This window comes from Nycticebus coucang, chromosome 3, assembly GCF_027406575.1.
Source record: "Nycticebus coucang isolate mNycCou1 chromosome 3, mNycCou1.pri, whole genome shotgun sequence".
Lineage (NCBI taxonomy): Eukaryota > Metazoa > Chordata > Mammalia > Primates > Lorisidae > Nycticebus > Nycticebus coucang.
Window position 1 is genome coordinate 139,026,124 of NC_069782.1, and position 21,011 is coordinate 139,047,134.

Genomic DNA, 21,011 nt, shown 5'->3' on the forward strand with positions numbered 1-21,011 from the left:
TGTTAAAGCTACGTGTCCGGTTGCTCTGTTCTGACTGTATTATAAATACCAGTTTAGGTGCACTGATTGCTTTCTGGTCTATCAGGTACATCTTAACTTTTGTGTCACAGCAAAAGAAAACGTTTGTTGAATGAATAATATCTTTTTCCAATTCCTGTAGGAAGGTAGTAATGCTTAAAAGAGTGACTAGATTTGATTAATGTAGTAAATCATCTATAAAAAGCTTGATCTTACCTTTTTTTTTTTTTTAACTTTCATTTGAAAAAAGTGAGTGTAGTGTAAAGGTAACAACTTTTAAACTTGCAATTGAAGAAAGTAATTTGATCCTGGCAGAAGGTCTTTACACAGTTTCTAGGCAATAATTGAAAAATATAGAAGTGTATATTATCTTATTGCTTCCCACTTGCAATTTTTTAAAAAAACTTAAAAACAACTTGGAAAGATCTTAGTGTGGACCTTCTGTCTCTTATCCCCCCCCACCCCCCTTTTCCTCAGCAGTGTATCATTTATTATATTGGACCAGTAGGAATCACTTTAAAGGGGTTGAGAGCTGTTTCAGATTAATAACTTGGAAACAGCCCATGGGAGTCACAGTGCTGCTTATCTTGGAGTAAGTTTTTTGTTTTTTTGTTTTTTCTTATTGTTGGGGATTCATTGAGGGTACGAGAAACCAGGTTACACTGATTGCATTTGTTAGACAAAGTCCCTCTTGCAATCATGTGTTGCCCCCCAAAGGTGTAGCACACACCAAGGCCCCACCCACCTCCCTCCTTCCCTCTCTCTGCTCTTCCTTTCCCCTCCCCTCCGCTCTTCCTTTCCCCACCCCTCCATTCCTCCTTTCTCTCTCTACTGTATCTTAGAGAAAGTTTTAAAAACCCAGCCATTGAGAATTATTTCTGTAAGCTGCCAAATTAAAAGTTGGAGCAAAGAGCCTTACTCTGATCCACATAACCCCAAATTCTTGTTAGTATACTTTATGAGGGTCTTGTTTGAAGGATGGCATAGTCCACAGGATAAAAAAGCTTTGTCAGGACAGTCAATAAATAATGTTCTGGGTTTACATAGAGTTTATATTTTTTCCTTTCAAAGTTCTCAGTTTTTCATTTTTATATATAAGGTATATATATAGCCTTTCTAAAATAATAACAATGTCAAATTATTTTTGCTTTGACTTGCATTGCCATAAATCCTGATTTAGTTATTCTTCTGTAATATTTTAAAAAATGATAGCTATTTATTATTAATGCATTCTAACTTTTTCTATATTGGAAAAAACCCCTCTTTTACTCTTCCCATTATAGGATTGTGCAAACCTTCAGTTAAACAAAACCAAAATTGTTCACTTGCTCAGCGTTCCACCCCCCTGAAATGAGCCACACAGCTCTCTGTGGGTGTGGCCTGGCCTCCTTTGCCGCCACAGTTACTTGATCGCCTTATCTTACATCACTCTTGGCTCCCTACATTGGCTCTTCCTCTGCATTCTTAGCTCCTCCTTTCCCCTCTCCACCCAGTTTTTGTACTACTCTCTTGTCATCTCCCTTATTGGAGGTTCAGAAACAATTCTCATGAGCTTTTCCCCTTCCTATTCTCTAAATATTTTGAGAAAGTTACCATCCATATCTAAGGGTTTCACATTCTCAGATTCAACCAACCTCAAGTAAAAAATATCCAGAAAAACAAAAAAATAGCAATATAATAAACACAGTATAATTACTATTTATATTGTATTAGATATTGTAAGTAACCTAGAGGTGATTTAAGGTATACAGGAAAATGTGCATAGGTTATTTGCAAATATTTCAGTATGTTATATCAAGGCTTAAGCATTGTAGATTTTGGTATTCACCAGAGGTCCTAGAACCAATCCTCTGTAGATACTGAGGTGAGACTGTACCTATGCCAGTTTCATTGGGGAATTCCTACTCCAGGATTAAACTTCAGTAGGAACATTTTGAAAGCAAGAACCGTTTTCCTTTACCAGTGCTTAGGTATTATTAGTGGTGTGAATTTATGGATATAAAGTACAGATGGCCCTTGCTTTATGTAAAATATATGCTCCTAAAACGTTGGCTGTATGCCAGCATAATATGGCTAAATGCAGATTTATTATCTCTGTGTACTTCCATGTAGAAACAAACCTTAAACATTAAGCTTATATACTTTCGTCATCAATGGAAACTTGATCAAAATAGCTGATCTGTTGTTTGCAATTTAATGTGTCATCTTTTTGCCTTTACTTGTGTATGTCCTAAGGCAGGAGGACCACTTGAAGCCAGAAGTTGGAGACCAGTCTGGGTAATACGTATATCTAGACCCCATCTCAAAAAAAAAAAAAAAAAGTTTATTTTTTCACTTTAACCATTTTTCCAATCCATAACAGTAATCTTTTTCACATATATTAATCTTTCTGGGTCAATGAACTTTAGAACTTAGGTGCCTTACAAAACAATACTTGTGATTAGTTGTACTTCTTTCTCTTCCCACCACATCTAATTAAATGCATCATACTTATACTTGATGCCATTAAATACAGAGTATAGTATAACTTGTGCCACCGTGACCATGTCTTTGTTTACTGACCTAGTATTAACCTAGAACATTCTTATGCCTCTTTCCCTGATGATGTGGTAGCAGATTGCATTTGAGTGCCTTTCAAGATAATCAGTCTTAGTTATTTCTAAGTGATTGGTTAGTACAGTGTTAAGAACAAGCATTGTTCTAAGAAAGGATATAAATGGCTTTTGAGTTTCTTTTCTTAGCTTGCAAGTTAAAAGGTTAGAAGGAAAGCAAAAGCACATGACACACAACTGTGCGGTTTGCTAACAGATTGTAGGTTTCCTGTAACTTAGATTATGCAAATCACTGTAAGCTGTTAGCCAGTGATTATTTTGATTTCCCTTTTGTGTTAGTTACAATCTTTTAAAATAAATTCATGTGTTAAAATGTAAGTTCATCACTAAATATCAATATACCGTCTTTGCATATCTTCCTCCTAGTAATTCCTTTTAGACCAAGCTTTTTGGGATTTTTCTCCTTTGCTTCTTTCTCGGAGTCTGTAATACATCTATTAGAACACAGTAACACAGCGTGTTACCAGTGTTTGAGAAGCTCTGCTCCCCTTCCTCCCCACCCCCATTCAACCTACTAACGTGTTAGTATTTTAGGGTCTGGGCAGTGTCTCACTGATTTTTTTTTTTTTTTTTTTGCACTGTGGAGAACTGCCAGTTCAATTGTAGCACCTAATAGTTGTGGAATGAGTTGTTAATAATAAGGTTTTTTTTTTGTAGAGACAGAGTCTTACTGTACCACCCTCAGGTAGAGTGCCGTGGCGTCACACGGCTCACAGCAACCTCTAACTCTTGGGCTTACACGATTCTCTTGCCTCAGCCTCCCGAGCAGCTGGGACTACAGGCGCCCGCCACAACGCCCAGCTATTTTTTTGTTGCAGTTTGGCCAGGGCTGGGTTTGAACCCACCACCCTCGGCATATGGGGCCGGCGCCCAAGCAGAAAATAGTAGAAAAGAAAAATTTGAATTTATTTAGCAACTTAGAATTTAAATATATTCTAAATTTATAATCTAAATTTTAAAAATTTAGAATCAGAGTAGATTATAAGATCAGTATAGATATAGAATAGGTTGATACTCTCTAACTTTAGTAATATTTGGGGGCAGAATGTATGACACAATATACTGAAGTGCCTCTAAAATACAAAGGAGATATATTTACAGGCCAGTTTTTGTTTTAGCTATACCTTCTATCATGCTACCGGTTTTTCTGAGTAGATGGCAAATCTACCAACCATCAAATGGAAAACAAACATATTAAGATACGTCCACTGAAGATAGGTGGAGTTGTGCAGGAGTTGAGGGATAAAGAAGGGGAGAAAATGTCTAAACTTATCTCTTCCCTGCCTTGGAAATAGCTTATGTTAGACTTTGAGGACCTTTAAAGAATTAGTTTTAGAGAAGGGGTTTTGGCTGTTGTGGATAACAGCACAAGCTCTAAGGTCTAGACTGCAGCCTGAGGGCCCAGTGCTGATTTTGTGAAGACATTTGTTTTTTGCTTATCTGGGGTGTCAGATTCTATGGAAAGTATGCAGGGACCTCCTTTTTGCTAATCAGCTTTCTTTAGTGTTTGCACATTTAATGTGTTGCCCGAGACAACTCTTCTTCTGATACATGGCTGAAGGGGAAAAAAAGGTTGGACACCCTTGAGAGAAGGAGAGGGATTGTTAGTAGGCTGGTAAGTCATGTGACTTTGTTCAGCTTGGCCATTCTGCATAATTGGTAACAATTTTTGAGACTAAGCACTTGAATTTGTATTTAGAGGAAAATCTTGAGAAACACCATTTCTAAATAACACTTAAGTTTTCCAAAATTAAAAAATATTAGAGGTTGGGTGGCCTCTGGCCCCATATACCTGAGGTGGTGGGTTCAAGCCCAGCCCTGGCCAAAAAAAAAAAAATTGGAGGTATGGCTTTTACATTTACACTTCGAAATGTAAAATTTTTTTTTTTTTTTTTTTTGTAGAGACAGAGTTTCACTTTATTGCCCTCGGTAGAGTGCCGTGGCATCACACAGCTCAGAGCAACCTCCAACTCCTGGGCTTAGGCAATTCTCTTGCCTCAGCCTCCTGAGTAGCTGGGACTACAGGCGCCCGCCACAACGCCCGGCTATTTTTTTTGTTGTTGTTGTTGCAGTTTTGGCCGGGGCTGGGTTTGAACCCGCCACCCTCGGCATATGGGGCCGGCGCCCTGCTCACTGAGCCACAGGCGCTGCCCTAAAAATGTTTTTTTAAGTAAAGAAAACATTTTTTTAAATTTTTATTTATTTATTTATTTTTTGAGACAGAGTCTCAAGCTGTCGCCCTGGATAGAGTGCTATGGCATCACAGCTCACAGCAACCTCCAACTCTTGGGCTTAAGTGATTCTTTTGCCTCAGCCTCCCAAGTAGCTGAGACCACAGGAGCCCGCCACAATGCCCAGCTATTTTTTGGTTGTAGTTGTCATTGTTGTTTGGCAGGCCTGGGCTGGATTCAAACCTACCAGCTCTGGTGTATGTGGCTGGCCCCCCCCAGCCACTTGAACTACAGGCACTGAGCCTCGTAAAGAAATTTTAAAGTCAACGATTTAAAAAAGCCTTTATAGTCCCTATATACTTATGAAACAGATCAAAGCAAAAGTAATATTTTTAACAATAAAAAGGAGAGGGTTTCACTCAAGCAAAATGGATAAGTTCTAGACATCTACTGTATAACTTTTACCTGTAATCAACAATGCATTGTACACTGAAAAGAAGATAGATCATCATGGTAAGCATTCTCACCACAAATAAAAGTAAAAATTATACCTCAAAGATTTAGAAAATAAAAACAAGAAATTGAATGTGTCATATATTATACCTATATTACATTTTATTTTTACCTATTTTCATTGTTTGGGGCTTTTTCCACAAAGCAGAAATTATTCACCACTACAGGTCTTTCAATAGCCCGTCCATATTTACACTTCACTTTTTAGTTTGTGTTTTTTTTTTTCATGTAGTCTTTGTCTTCATCTAAGACGTGGTTAATAAAATACATTGTAGAAGTATTGTGCCTTGGATAAGGTCAAACCATATTTTGTGTGTCTGCTTCAAGTTTGGCAACCTTCAGGTATAATACAACCTCACCAGTCTGGCTGACTTTTTGTTTTAAATGAGGATCGTGCCTAATCTTTAGAATTAATGATTACTGAGTTTCAACCTTAGGTTAATAGGCTTAATTTGTTAGCTGTTGTAGATTCTGTTGTATGCATTTCTGTAGCCAGGAAAAAACTTATTTTAAACATTAACCCTAGTTCACTTCTCCCCAAGCTTGCCCGTTCTGTAACTTCTTCTGTAAATCCTGGATTGCCGCTTTTAATAAATAACCATCGATCAAGTATTAAATAGGTAAAGGACAGTATTCACTTAGCACTCATGATTTTTTTTTAACTTTATTCAAATTAATATGAGGGTACAATTTTTAGGTTACATTGTTCTCATTTCCAGGGCAAAGTTCCATTTATAGAAGAACCCCTCACCCTGGGGTGTGTTATACACCCTCACAATGTGCACGTTAGGTGAGATCCCGCCTCGTGCCCTCCCTTCTGCCATACGCCCTCCTCCCACCCTCCTCCTGCTTCCCTCTACCCCAGAACTGGACTGTATTGGTATTTTATTGTTCTTAGAAACATGTAATTGTTTATATATTGATTTCAAATTAGTACACAGTACATTGGACATTTATTTTCCATTTTTGTGATACTTTACTAAGAAGAATGTATTTCAGCTACATCCAGGTAAATGTAAAAGATGTGAAGTCCCTGTCTTTTTTAATGGTTGAATAATATTCCATTGTAAACATAGACCACAGTTCGTTGATCCATTCATGGGTTGATGGGCACTGAGTTTGCTTCCACGACTTTGCAATTATGAATTGAGCTGCAATAAACATTCTAGTGCAAATGTCTTTGTGGTAAAATGATTTATATTCTTTTGGGTAGATAGCTAGTAATGGGATTGCAGGCTCAAATGGAAGGTCTACTTTTAGAACTTTGAGGATTCTCCATACTTCTCTCCAAAAAGTCTGTATTAGTTTGCAATCCCACCTGCAGTGTAGAAGTGTTCCCTTCTCTCCACATCCATGCCAGCATCTGGTGTTTTGGGACTTTGTAATGTGGGCTAATCTTGCTGTGGTTAAGTGATATCCTAGAGTGGTTTTGATTTGCATTTCTCTGATGATTAAAGATGATGAGCATTTTTTCATGTGTCTGTTATCCTTAGAGAAGTTTCTGTTCAAATCACTTGCCCACTTATAGAGTGGGTTGTTTGCACTTTTCTTATGGAATTCTCTGTAGATTCTAGTTATCAGGCCTTTGTCTGATTCATAACATGCAAAAATCGTCTCCCATTCTGAAGGCTTTCTGTTTGCTTTGTTTGTGGTACTCTTACCTGTGCAAAAGCTTTTTAGCTTGATAGAGTCCCAGTTATTGATTTTTGGTGTTGCTAGGGGGTCTTCCTCATAAACTTTTTTCCCAGGCCAATAGCTTGAAGTGTTTTCCCCACATTCTCTTCTAGAATTTTTATTGTTTTGTGTCTTAAATTTATAGAGATGGGGTCTCTATAATTTTTTATTTTGTAGACATGGAGTCTCACAGTGTTGCCCAGGCTGATCTTGAACTGGGCTCAAGTGGTTCTCCCATGTGGGTCTTCCAAAGTGTTGGGATCACAGGTGTGAGCTAGGTCTTGAGCTGCCCTGCCCTCAAGTTGGTCACAGTACCATGAGAGATATATCAGGGACAGCTGTCTTTATAAGAAGTGGCATGTTTGAGGCATGCCAGAAGGTTGTGACATTTGAGGCTTTAAATTTTTCCCTGAAGGCTGATAGAAGGCTTTCCTTCATAAATCCATTTTTACAAGGTAGTTAAATTCAGGGCATTCCTCAAATGGAAATTATAGAATGTATAATAGCCAGAGATGCCTGCAGACAAGAGTTACATTTCACTAACTTTGAGAGACTCTCATTATCTTCTCAAGCATGGACACTATGGTCAGCATTTTTATCAAGTAGTTATCCGTGTTGTGTTAATACTTCTTCTTTTTTTTTTTTTTTTTTTCCAAACACACCAGCTTTGGTGCAAGTGAATAGCACCTTAGCTACTTGAGCTACAAGCATGGAGCCTGTGTTAACACTTCTGAGAACAGTTGATTTGGAAAAGAAAATCTGTGAGAGAATGAAAGCTACTCTTGAGCCTTCCTACAGTTCTAGAAACATCTCTGCCTTAGTCTTTGTAACTCTGGGATGACAGACACTTCCGTGAAGTTAACTTCTGCCTAGGACTCACACAGCTCTTATCAACTTGGCTTTGGTTTGCTTTTTGTTCATGCCTTTATTTTTCTGCCCTTGAGTTTTGCTCCCTCAGGTGAATCTCTTGTACTACCCTGTTTTCCCCAAAATAAGACATCCTCCGAAAATAAGACCTACTTACAGGAACGATAAGACGTTCCCTGAAAATAAGACCTAGCGCGTCTTTGGGAGCACACCTTAAAATAAGACACTGTCTTATTTTCGGAGAAACAGGGTACTTAGTTTTCCCACAACTGTCTGGTTTTTCTTTAACCCAGTGCTCCCATACTGCATGCAAAAACTGCCTATTATGAAAGTCATTTGTGATGAAAAGACCGCTTCTCTGCTTACCTCCATTGCCACTAGTTGTATGACCTTATTTGCTTCACCCCCTTGAGTTTTAGTTTTCTCATCTGTAAAAGAGGTATGATGAGAGTTCCTGCCTGATAGAGTTGTTGTGGGAAGTATGTGGAATAAGTATATAAAGTGCATAACAGTCTGAATTATTCCAGTGGCACTTTAACTACTTAGCAGCAGTCACTTCTCTGAGGAAACAAAAGTTTGCAACATTGGTTTTTAATTTCTTTAACATTCTGCGCCTTTTACTATGCCCTGTGATCATGTCCTTGGCCCTCCATTTCTTCTGGCACTTTGCTTTCCTTTTTGGTGCATGTTTAGCCATAAGTTTTTTGTTTTGTCTTTTTATTTCTACTTTGATCATAACTGAATACCCATTACCCAGTTGTATCCATTCAGCAGACCTATATGGATGGTTTCAGTGGGATAGGCTCTGTGCTAGGGTTGGGTTATGAAAGTGCTCCCAACTGAGTGGAGGGACCCAGGGAAGTAGCCAGTTAGTGTGTGTGTGTGTGTGTGTGTGAAGTTCTGTAAGGCGATTATTCAGACAGAATTAGGGAAACACAGATGAAAGAGCTTTACATTTGTTCTGAGTAGATCAGGAAAGTATGTTAGATTTTTAACTAGGCCTGAATTCTTGGTGGATAGAAGGAAGAGCATACGAGGCAGTGGGAGCTGTTCATACAGAGATGGGTAAGTGCAGTGTATAAGGCCCAAGTGGTTAAAGCCCAAAGCTGTGCTTCCTTCCTGCTACCACTCCAGTTCCATCATAGCAAGAAGACATAGAGCAAGTATCTTTTTTCCAGGCATAATTTCATTATTGCCTGCCTTAATAATGAATAGAGTTCTGCATTATTTTTTTCTGTGTATACAAAATGAGAAACAAATGTGAAGATCACACACACGCTTAGAAAACAACATGTAAATGGTGGCACCTGTAGCTCAAGTGGCTGAGGAGCCAGCCGCATACATGAGCTTGGTGGGTTCGAATCTGGCCTGGGCCTGCCAAACAATGACAACTACAACCAAAAAAATGGCTGGGCCTATAATCCCAGCTACTTGGGAGGCTGAGGCAAGAGAATTGCTTAAGCCCAGGAGTTTGAGGTTGCTGTGAGCTGTGACGCCACTGCACTCTACCCAAGGTGATAGCTTGAAGCTCTGTCTCAAAAAAAAGAACATGTGAATGTGCCTCCTACAGTCAATTTCCTCTCCATTTCCTGTATTTCCTTCCTTTGATCACTTAACTACATGCCAGGCACTTTCCCAAGGTTCTCTCTTTTAATCTGGACAATTTAGTGAGTTAAGATTTTCCTTATTTTATAGATGAGGACACTGAGGCTCAAAGGAGTTTAGAAAATTGAAACCAAAATTTAAAAAACTTGTTTAAGATACAGTAAGTGGGAGAGCTCTTCCTCTGAGCCAGCATATTTCCAAAGCTTCTGCTCCGCTCATCTTAAAATGAAGCACAGAGATGCTGCTGAGAACTAGAGTAGGCCCTGCCACTATGTTGCCAATTAGCTGACTGCCACAGGCAGCTAAGACTTGTTGAGATTCGTTTCTCTCACCCAAGAAGTTGAGTGGTTGAAGTAGATGAATCTACGTTTGCTTTTAGCTTTACGATCTCTTCATAGGCTCCTCCCATCTATTTTGTTTGATCTCTTCGTAGGCTCCTCCCATCTCTTTTGTTTGATCTCTTCGTGGGCACCTCCCATCTATTTTGTTTATATCTGCCAGTTGTCATTCAATTGGTCACATTGTGACCAAGTACAAGTTAGTGGGGAATGTTCTAATACAGAGATGGCAAAGGCCTAAGTATTTGAATGTATTTAAAAATCAAAATAGTTTGGGGAGTAGGCGTAAGAATTGCCTAGGAAGGGGCATGAGGGAACTTTCTGGGGTGAAAGTGATATCCTATATCTTGATATAAGTTTGGGTTACACTTAGATTTGTGCACCTCACCATACATTTCACATTGAAAAGAAATCTGGAAGCAAATATTGAACGCTAGTTAATGATAGGCATGTTGAAGTATTTGAGAAGTACAGTCTGCAGATTACTCTTAAATGCATTAGAATACGATAGACTAATAGATGGATAGAGGGATAGATGAAGAGACATTTGACAAAGCCGAGTATAAGAGTACATTATAGTCATCTGGGTAATGTTTATATGGTGTTCATTGTGGAATTCCTTCAAATTTGCTGTATGTTTGAAATTTTTGTAACAATGTAATAATATATAAATGTTTAAAAACAACTATAATAATTTGTTGGGGGTAATGCACTTGTAAAATGAGTTGACAGTTTTATATCCATGACCTCCTCCTTGAAGGGTTTTTTGTTAATGCCTCCCTGGGCTTTACTTAGACTAATCATCATGAGTTTAAGTAACCCGATTTAAACAGCTCAGGCAGACCTTTTCTTTCTTTAGCCAACCTCGTAGGTGGGGAAGTTTTTTCCCTTAGCTTAGACATTTAAAGCTAGAACGTATGTCCCACAGAGTTGAAGCTTCCCAAGGAAAGCTCTTTTCTGTGGCTGTTTTAAGTCACTAATAGCTATACCACATTTCTAGAAGTTAGAGTCACTATCAGATAGAGATTAAACTTCCCTCCTCCCACCTCCCATCCCGGCTATGTCCTTGGCCAGACAATATGTATTTAAAAGGGAAAACCCTTTTTTAAAAACCCTTAGCGCAGTGGTTACAGCGCCAGCCACATACCCTGGGGGTGGCGGGTTCGAACCCAGCCCAGGGCAGCTAAACAACGATAGTTGCAACAAAAAGTAGCCAGGCGTTGTAACAGGTGCCTGTAGTCCCAGCTACTTGGGAGGCTGAGGCAAGAGAATCGCTTAAGCCCAAGAGTTGGAGGTTGCAGTGAACTGTGACTCCACGACACTCTACCAAGGGTGACATAGTGAGACTCTGTCTCAACAAAAAACAAACAAAAATTGTGCTTTATTTTCAGTCTACCATGTATTTGAGATGCTTTTTTTTTTTTAGCAAATCAAACTTTGTGCCTTCAGGATTCATAGCACTTTAGTTGGAGACAACTTCTCATTGTGCTGGTTTGAGTTCTGACACTTCAGAGCATCTTAGTTTGGAAGCTTATGGAATGTTTCTTTCCCCCTCTTGTATTTGGAATAGACAGCTTGTCTTCTCTTCATTGGTTAAAGCCCCAGACCTTAGTGGCACCCAGAATGATTGTCCCATCCATGGATTGTCCCATCCATGTTTGAGAATGTGCAGGCCTTGGGAGTGTGTGAACTCTTGAGCAGCTGACTTTGATTGGTGGGCAAAAAGGGAAGGGAAAGGCCTGTAGGACAATGAATTCAATCATGGAGATACCTAGTTTCCTGTTTAAAAGAAAAGAAAGCTAAAGTATGTTTTGAATTATTTTGTTCTAAAAATGCTGTCTTTCTCTTTAACTTTCATAAAAGTAATCACAAGTCATTCTACGTATTGAGAATGCAGTATAATAAAATGACATTTTACAAAATTTAAGTAAAGCTAATATTTGAAATAAAATTGGAGTGCTAGGGCAGGAATAAGCCTGTACTGTAGCTGTTAAATTGCTGATGCTGAGGAGAGAATATTCTTTAAATCCTACAAAACTGAGTTATTATGAGGGAAAGAGAAATTTGATTGCTTGAAAATTGGATCTATAAATTTACATGAATCCCTAAAAGAGGCAGGCATATGTGAATGCCAGGAAAGGTCTGGACTAACCATGAAAAACCTGCTTTTCTGCATAACTATGGTGAAAGCATTAGTTCCCAACAACTCTCACATTTATAAGGAATTTTTAAAGGGACTAACTACACATCGGGCAAGTAGCTATGTAGTCCAAAATGTATTGGCGGAGTGTAACACACTGGGAGCATGTGGATTCCTAAGAATGTCACACCTTGTCTATGCCAATAAATCAAGAGCATCTACTCTTGATACTAAATTTGATATCACTGGCAGATTTTCCTCTTTATGGGAAGAGTGATATTCAGAAGGGAGAATATTTTTCATATATTTTGCTCTCTGTGATTAGGATATTTTTATCCTTTTTTTTTTTTTTTAAGCTGTGAAATTATACTGGCAAGTCCCAAGAGAAGTAGATCTGGATTTCATTTTGTCTCTTCAACTCTGTGTGATCTCGCGCACATTCCTGACATGTTACAAACTGCTTGTGTCTCTGAATGTGCAGTATCAATTTTCAGTGGTGAAAGCCCCAAAAGGAAACAGACTGATTCTTCCATGCACAAACAGCTGGGCAGTTGTGGATGGAATTAATAGCTGATATATATTGGCTATGTTTTTCTTCTCTTGTCATTTCCTTTGCAGCTGTGAAAGTGAGGTCTGACTTGAAAACAGTCATTTCCAGCAGTGCAAATCCAAAAAGTATCACGATGAGATTCTTCTAATATAATAAACAACTGTTACCTTTGCGTTGTTCAGTTTGGGGGTAAGTTGAAGAAGAGCAAGGAGTGGAAGCAGGTGATTCATAATCACCTGGTTGGGATTTTTTAATCAGCCACTCGCACTATTAGAGGAGTATTTTGGAGTGGTTCATTATCATACAGCAAGAAGGACCCCATCATCAATTCAACAAAGGCTGGATCAGTCAGCACCCCAGCCCCAGGATGGTGAGAGAGGGTGTTCTAGGCCATCTCTCACAATATTGAAATGTTCAGTACTCCAGGCTGATTTATTGTTCCAAAGTGAGGGGGTAGCAGTTGGCTAGGGTAATGTGACAACATGCATCATTAAAAATAATATTTTCCTGGTCTTCTTTCAAAGCCTTTTCCATTGTTCATTTAAAATTCTATGTAAGCAGTCTGTAGTTTATTTTTTATATGCTTGGATATTTTACTTGGAGAAACTTATTTTTCAAATCATGATTTATAGGAATTTAATTAAAAAACTAGTGGTTGTGTTTCTGAATGTGCATATTCAGAAAGTATTGACTAAAATCACTTTGAATAGGAATCAGATGTTTGGTAATAGTTTCAGTAACTAATGGATTATTTTAGACCTAATTAAAGATTTTTAGACAATATATATTTCTCTTTTAGAAACATTTTCAATTAAAGTTCTTATGAAATTATTTGAAAAAGTGGGTGTTCACAAAATTCTTTGAAGTACAGTATTACTTATTAGTGATTTTTATTAAAATAACTTTACCTTTTATATGTCTGTTTCAGTCCTACCAAAGCAAATTCAAAAATGATATCCATTGTTTTAGAAGGCAGCTCTTGGTAGTTGATAATAAAATGTTTTTATTGTTTCTGCGTTGCTAGGAGACCTAGAACATTGGTGAGGAGAGAAAGTAGAAAATTTGTGTTCATACTCGGGTCCTCTGCAAATAGGCCAAAGTAATGTTTTAGAATAAACAATGCCGCTGACACCTTGAGATATGTAAAAGCTGCTGTTTCTAAACTTAGATGTTGGCCTGGTTGGACTTCCTTTATAGTGGTCACTTCCACCTGATGTTCTGTCCTGTCGGTTGAGCTGTCCTCATCTGTCTCACATTTTGTCTTCACTTCCTTCATGAAGACAAAACGAGTCTATAGTTCACTTCAAGGTAGGAAGGCTAATCTACAAACATGAACTTTTCTCCTATGTTTTTTGAGAAGGATTAACCAATTAATTGTGACTGAGGCTCTGAAAAATGTGGCAATTTTAATATGCAGTTTGCTGTCACTGAAGCCTTTCTGGGTGTGTTACTTCCCCACAGTGGGCTCCACCCTTGCTTTAACCACACTGAGTGTAGTTATCTTGCGTTTAAAACAAAGTTCATTTTTAGGGCAGCATTGCATCAGAATTGCTACACAAAAACCAGCTTTGAGAAATGTACAGCTTCATTTTTTTTGTAAGTAATAGATTGTGTATTATAATACTGATAGCTTACAGTTTTGGGAGAAGCATAGATAGGATAGATGGTTAATTTGGGGCCAGCTGCTCGTAACATGCAATATTCTAGTTTGGGAGGAGCCTGTGGCTTTATCATTCAACTAAATTTTTTTTCTTTTAATTCACTTGTTTGCTTTTTTCCCCCTTAAACAGTTTACAGAATTATTATTGTTTTGAACTGTTTGGGAGATGGCAACTGTTTTTAAATAATAGGAAATACTGGCAGTCTCTAAAATGTGCTAATTAACATAAAAATGTTCACAGTAGTGTTTTATACTGAATTTATTGGACTCATTAATAGCATAATCTGCCAATACTGTGTTTCGAGACATCGTGGCATGAACTTTGTGTGTAAGAGTGGGTTCATTGAATTAAAAAAAAAAGGCAGTCTCTAAAGAGCCTTTCATTTCTGTAATAATGATGCTTTGTCCTGTTGCTGTTGGGGATTTGTCAGAAGAGTTGGGGCAGGCTGCAGCTCAGAGTTCTGTTCCATGCCCTGTCAGTTCCATGCCTCAATGTTCTTTCTAGAGTTTGTGACATGAATGGTAAGTTGAAGTATAGGAGAATTATTGTTGCTTTGTACAGTCAATGTTCAGCAATTTTTTCTTTGCAAAATGGGGTATGTCTGACCTCCCCCCGCCCCCTTCACATATTGGGGTTCTGTTTGCCACTGAGTTTTAAATGCCTGATTGAATTATTCACTGACTGAATTGGGCACGTAGAAGGAAGCTGTGCTTTGTGGTGTCTGTACTGACTGTTGTTTTCCTCTAGTGCGTATTCATTGTCTACTCTTTGGGGTATACACACCCATTCTGTGCAAGCAAATTGAACAATCTGCTTCAGTTGAAACCAAAGCTGAACATGTAAATGGCAAATTCTTGTAAAGCTTGCAGGGGTGACATTGTGTCATTTCTTTTGAACTTAGACTTCCTAGCATCTGTTTGCTTCAGCTTCCTCCTTTGTAACTTGGTAGTAATTGTATTTAGCCATCTTTTAACGTCACAAGGATATAAGTATAAAGTACAAGCATGGTATCATAGAAAAAAGCACTAGCCTAGGAATCAACAGACTGTTTTGTTTCTTTGGACATTAGTTTCTTTACCTATAAAATTAAGAATTTGGGTTAGCTTTCCAAGATCTTCTCCAGCTTATAGTACCCCAACTTTCTTTGTAAAGATGTGCCTTTTACAAAAATACTAAAGGGCATGTACTGAGAATTGAGAAAAAAAAATGGTTAGCTGTTAAACAAGAATCATTTTTTAAATAACTGACTTGAAAACTAAAGCTTTACTTTAAATAGTGTATGCAGTGAGATCACTCCTATGGAGCATATTGCAAGGGTACAAGTCAGATCTATCAAGTATAGAACATAAATGTATTAACACAATAATCAAGTAAATGAGGCGAAAGCTATATTAGTTTGATGTAAGCATTCCAAATTGTATAAAAAATCAACACATTGTACCCCACAAATGCATAAATGTATTCATGATTTATATGTATATGACTTAAGAAAAGGAAAAAAAAGAATTTTAGAAATTTGCTTCATAGTATCTGAGTAGAACTAGCTGTGTAAATCATATCACCAAGAAAATTAATTTTCAAGTTGAAACTAGACACAAGTGTTGTGTAGACAATTTCTTAAGCATTACCTACTCTGTGTACCATTACTAGTTGTGTGGCCTGGGGTAAATGGCATTCAAACTTTTTCTCCATGTACTTTGCATCATGACCCAATCTTGGCACACATGTAACATACAGGTACGTACCACTTAAATCTCTGAAATCTTTTACAGCACAGAAAACACTGCTATTTTCTATTCTGTTTCATTTTTAAAAGTGGTTTCAGTCCACTGACCTAAGTGATACCTACTAGTACCTTTGGATACTCATAGGAGAAGGCAGTTAAATTCAGACTTTATAATTGTGCCACAGCAAAGCTTGCCAATCAGTTTACTGTTAAATATTGAAATAAGATTTTTATTTGGAACTTTATAGAAAATCAATGGTTAATATCTCCAATAATACTCCATCTTATCTCTTGCAATAATTACATAATATAAAGAAAAGGGAGTGAAAATTTTTTACTAAGCCCTTTTATCTCTGCTCCACAATCAATTTTATCTTATCTATGCATGCCCTATTAGTGACAACTAATACACATACCATGGGATGAAAAGAGTTGGGAAGTCTTTTCTAAAGAATTAGGTATAATGTGCCATGTCCATCTAGAGTGTCAGATTACTATTGATAAACCCCTTCTTCATCTGTGTCACTAGAGAGTTGTCTCCAGGGGCTCTACAGAAGTTCTTTTTCTGCTTTAATGTACTTTATAAATGTATTAATTTTATCTAAAATTATGCAGGTGATAAAAAGGATGAAATAATACAAAGCATCATATGACAAACTTATCTTTCCCATCTAATCTCTCCTCTCAGAGAGGAGTTTATTTTTCCAGAAAATGTCTATGAATGTGTGTGTTTATATATGTATGTATACCTGGACATCTTTTTTAATCCATATAAAATTATACTACACATACCATTATGTACACGTATCTACTTCATTTTTTTTTTTTAAAGAGAGTCTCACTCTGTCACCCAGGCTAGAGTATGGTGCATCAGCCTAGCTCACAGCAGCCTCACACTCCTGGGCTCAAGCAATTCTCCTGCCTCAGCCTTCTGAGTAGCTGGAACTGCAGGTTCCCACCACAACACCTAGCTAATTTTTCTAGTTTTATGAGAGATTGGGGGTCCATTCTGGCTCGGGCTAATTGCAAACTCCTGAGATCAAGGAATCTTCCTGCCTTGGCCTCTCAAAAGTGGTAGGATTACAGGCATGAGCCACCTTGCCTGGCCATCTATCTCATTTTTTTTGAGAATGAGTAATATACTTTGATGTACAGATATGTATGCTCTAATTTGGTTATTTATCTTTTGGTGGATATCTGGGTTATTTTAAAACTTGTTCTTATCTCTCCTCTATCAGATGTACTTATGCTATCTTTTTTCTACCTCCATTTGGGAACAGAACTCAGAATTCTGGTGGTATAGGGAAGGTACACTAGTGCTATGTGGGAATGGAGAAACCCTTCACCATCTTCTCTTTGTCAGACTAGGATCTTGAGAGAGTAAGCCACACTATCTCATTCATCATGAGTGGGTACAAACTGTCTTGGAAAGGAGCCAGCAAGATAGTGAAAGAACATTGGGTTCAAACTCAGGTAATTTGGGTATGGGATTATGGGCAGGTCACCTAACCTCCTAGATTCTCAGTTTTACCATCTGTAACATGAGAGGTTGACATAGATGACTTTTAATGGCCCTTCCAACTTTAATATTTATGTAGTTTTTTTTTTTTTTGTCGGAATATTGATTTAAGCTGTATAATACCATTTTTCTGGTATATATTTTGTGGTCTGTAATTTATTTGACCTACCTTATGGCTAAGCTTTTGAAAGTTTATACATGTAAAAAAGGAAAGTCATAATATTCTATTTTACCTAAATTATTTTCTAAAAAATTATTTCAAAAGTGTAAAACCCATTCTAGAAGTAAAAGCAAATCCTTTTTATCAAGCTTGAATACTCCAGGAAGAAGATTATGAATGAGATTATGAATGAGATTATGAAGATTATGAATGATTATGATTATGAATGATATTTGTTTTTAAAATGGATCCTTACAATTTTCAATGATTCCAACCATTCAGAGATAATCCTAGGGCTTTGAAACTTGGCTTTAGATTTCTTGTTTAAATTGTTTTCATATTCTAGTTTGCTAATCCATCTCCTTGTTTTGTTAAATGCTAAAATTGATGTTACTTGATATAACTGAAGTTTCTGATTTGGTGCTGAGGAAGGCAGCCTTAGGGGTGAACTGTACACTGTTATCCTGCCAGCAAAGTTATAAAGTTACACAGCAAAGTTATAAAGTAACAGAAGCAGGAATTTTTGCCACATCACTCATAGGATGTTTAGCATTACCTGTTTCACAATTTCAGTCTCAGTCAAATGACAGCTGTTCTAAAAGCAAAATGGTATAAGAACTTCAACATTTGATTTGGGTAATTATAACTAGAAGAGAAAAAGACATTTTCTTGGCCTGGAGGTAGGGGAGTTTATGTATGTTTGTGTGCTGGTTACCCTGGTTTCTTGGCAGAAAGCTTTGATACACCTTAAATAAGTATACTTTTCTACAATCTGAGATATTATTATCCAAGTAATGCTAGGTAATTATATTGCTGGTATTCCATGCTAATTTTCATATAAAGTGTCTGACATATGGTTCTGTTTAGCAAACTGTATTAAACACCTTCTAGGCGCCAAGTACTGCATTAAATAGTGGGGATACTATCTATGTGACTGAGATGGTCTTTTCTAGAATCTACCAAAATATAACTCCTATTTTTTCTATCATGGGACTCTTCTAATGTGGTGACTGGAACTTGGCAGAGAAAGTTCTATAAATCTGGGTCTGTAAAAGTAGATGAAAACAGAGGTAATTTTCAGTGTTTTAAAGGGGGGTATTAATGTCTTGTTAGAGCAGTGTCAGTTACTATAGAGGCACACTCTTTTTTGTATGTGGGTCTGCTAGTGACATCAGTTTCTTGCTAATCAAACTCTAAATGAAATAAACAATGTTGTAGTGCTTGGAGTAATTGAGCCTCAATTTTTGCCCACTAAATTGTATCTGAGATCCAAAAACCTGTTCTAATTGTTGTGCTTCATAGATCATGACTTTTAAACAATTGCTTGTATAAAACTGAGCTTGAAAATGGTCCCATTGTCTTGCTGACACATCCCGATAGCTTTTTTGGTCCAATTACCCCATCTATTGTGGCATTTACAACTAAGGAAATTCTCTGTAGGTAGGATACACAGGATGTCTACAGGATGTTGAACGACCTTTGTCTAAAACTTATTTGAAGCTGTTTTAGGAAAACAGTTCTATGGTAGCAAAATCAGTCAAATAGATTCTAGTTTGAGCTGAAGCAGAAAGGTGTTTTAAATGGGGGATGGGGTTGGGAGGTCTCATCATTACCCTGGTCTGTTATGCAATCCCAAAAGGGACAGCTGTTTCTCCTTTGCAGCCCAGCACTTGGCTATGGTCCCATGACACACAGTGGGAACTCACTCCCTGTCAGGAAGTGCTGTTTTCAATGTGTTACCTTGTTGAGCCAACCACAGTGAACAACAGGCTACTAACGTTTTAGAACAAGTAGCATGACCAAGCCAATATTTGCTTTGTTTTGAGTATTATTCTAAAAAATAAAAACAAACAACTTTGGGGCTTCAGAATACATTTGACTATCAGTGACTGTAAAGTCATGACAGTTAAAAAGAACAGAGAAGAAAAACATGTTATAATAATGGCGATGAACTTTGACAGGCTTACTCTATTCACTTCCTGTGCATTGAGAGACAAGAATAAATTAAATGATTTCAAACATCTTTTGCATATAAAAAAAACAGTCATTTAAAGCCTGATTCGGCCAGGCATGGTGGTTCACATTGGGAGGCCAAAGCCACAGGATTGCTTAAGGCCAGGAATTCAAGACCAGCTTGGATGCAGTAGGCAACATAGCGAGACCTTCTCTCTATAAAAATTAGAAAAATTAGATGGGCTTTATGATGCACACCTATAGTCCCAGCTACTCAGGAAGTGAGGCAGGATTGTTTGAACCAGGAGTTGGAGGTTGCAGTGAGCTATGGTGATGCCAGTGCCCTGTCGTTTGGGCAACAGAGCAAGACCATGTCTCAAAACAAATAAGCCTGCTTTGGAAGCCACTTCATGAAACTTGTATAAAAAAAGAAGTCTCAAACTCAAGTTCTCCCTCTTCTGAGATGTCCTATTCCGTGTCGGCTTTTTATGTTTAAAATATATTTGGCAATACTATTCATTTGCAGATTGGCAACTTTTGAAAGCTTTGTTATTGTCATAGGACTAGGAAGAAAACTCCATTGAATGGGTGGTCAGTTAGTATCAAATCAGTACTATAGTTATGTGATAAAAACACAATAAAATTTCAGAGCTAAAAGAGAGCCTAGAGTTGATCTAGTCAAGCGTCCTCATTTTATATGTGGAGAAATTCAGACCTCATCGTTGGAGTCTTTCTTTACTACATTCATCCAGAATTCTCTCTATCAGTAATCTTCAACAACTATTAGGGATCTCATATCTTTTGTTTGACAGTTGTTATAAATTGGTTTTTACTGTCAGTGTTCTTTCCATGTGGACATGTTTGAGTTCACTAGATGGTTAAATTGGAAAGTCCTGACGGGTAGGAATCAGACCCGTGCCTTCTGTTTCCTGGTACCCTTTGCCTAACACTTGAGTTAATGTTTGCCGATCAGTTGGATTAATAGGGTTTGTCATTGGTTGTTTGAAAGTAATACTTTGAAGCGCTATTTTTACCTGGTCTCAAAACATGATATTGTCGATTTTTAAATTGTTCTTTTTGTACTTTTGTGCTTTTTTGTGTGATTATTTTTCAGTCAGCTTAAGACATTTTATATGCAAATCACAGTATTATCACCTCAAATATCTCAGGTACTTAGCCAATCTTATCAAACCACGCATAGTTTGCATGAGATTTTCTGCCCTGGTTTATTCTAAGACAAGCAGAGAACATAGTATTGCAAGTCAGTAGCCCCAGTCACTTCACTGAGTTAATAAACTTACTGAGTTAACTCTAAGTGGATAGTAAAGAAAGGAAAAAGATGTTGACACAGTTAACTGGGAACAGACAGACATACTCAAATAATTTAATGGCAGCACAAACTATAACAGAGTGCTTGGAGAAGAGTGCTAATTCTGATGGAGGAGATTGGAGAAGTCATCATGGAAGGAGCTGGCCTCTACATAAAGACTTTAAAGCACAGATC

General features: G+C 37.6%; 1 protein-coding gene across 11 annotated transcripts in view; it reads left to right on the plus strand.

The window, feature by feature from the left end:
• ADD3 (adducin 3) overlaps positions 1 to 21,011 on the plus strand; it is a 174,405-nt gene that overhangs the window by 70,392 nt on the left and 83,002 nt on the right. Inside the window, exon 1 of one of the 11 annotated variants that reach the window (XM_053583609.1) lies at positions 14,066 to 14,084. The exons of 8 other annotated variants lie outside the window; for them this stretch is intronic. The gene's annotated coding sequence lies outside the window, so the exon portion shown is untranslated. Of the gene's footprint in view, positions 1 to 14,065; positions 14,085 to 18,139; positions 18,235 to 21,011 lie in introns of those variants that run through there. 2 more of the 11 variants (XM_053583607.1, XM_053583604.1) reach the window with 2 other exon arrangements.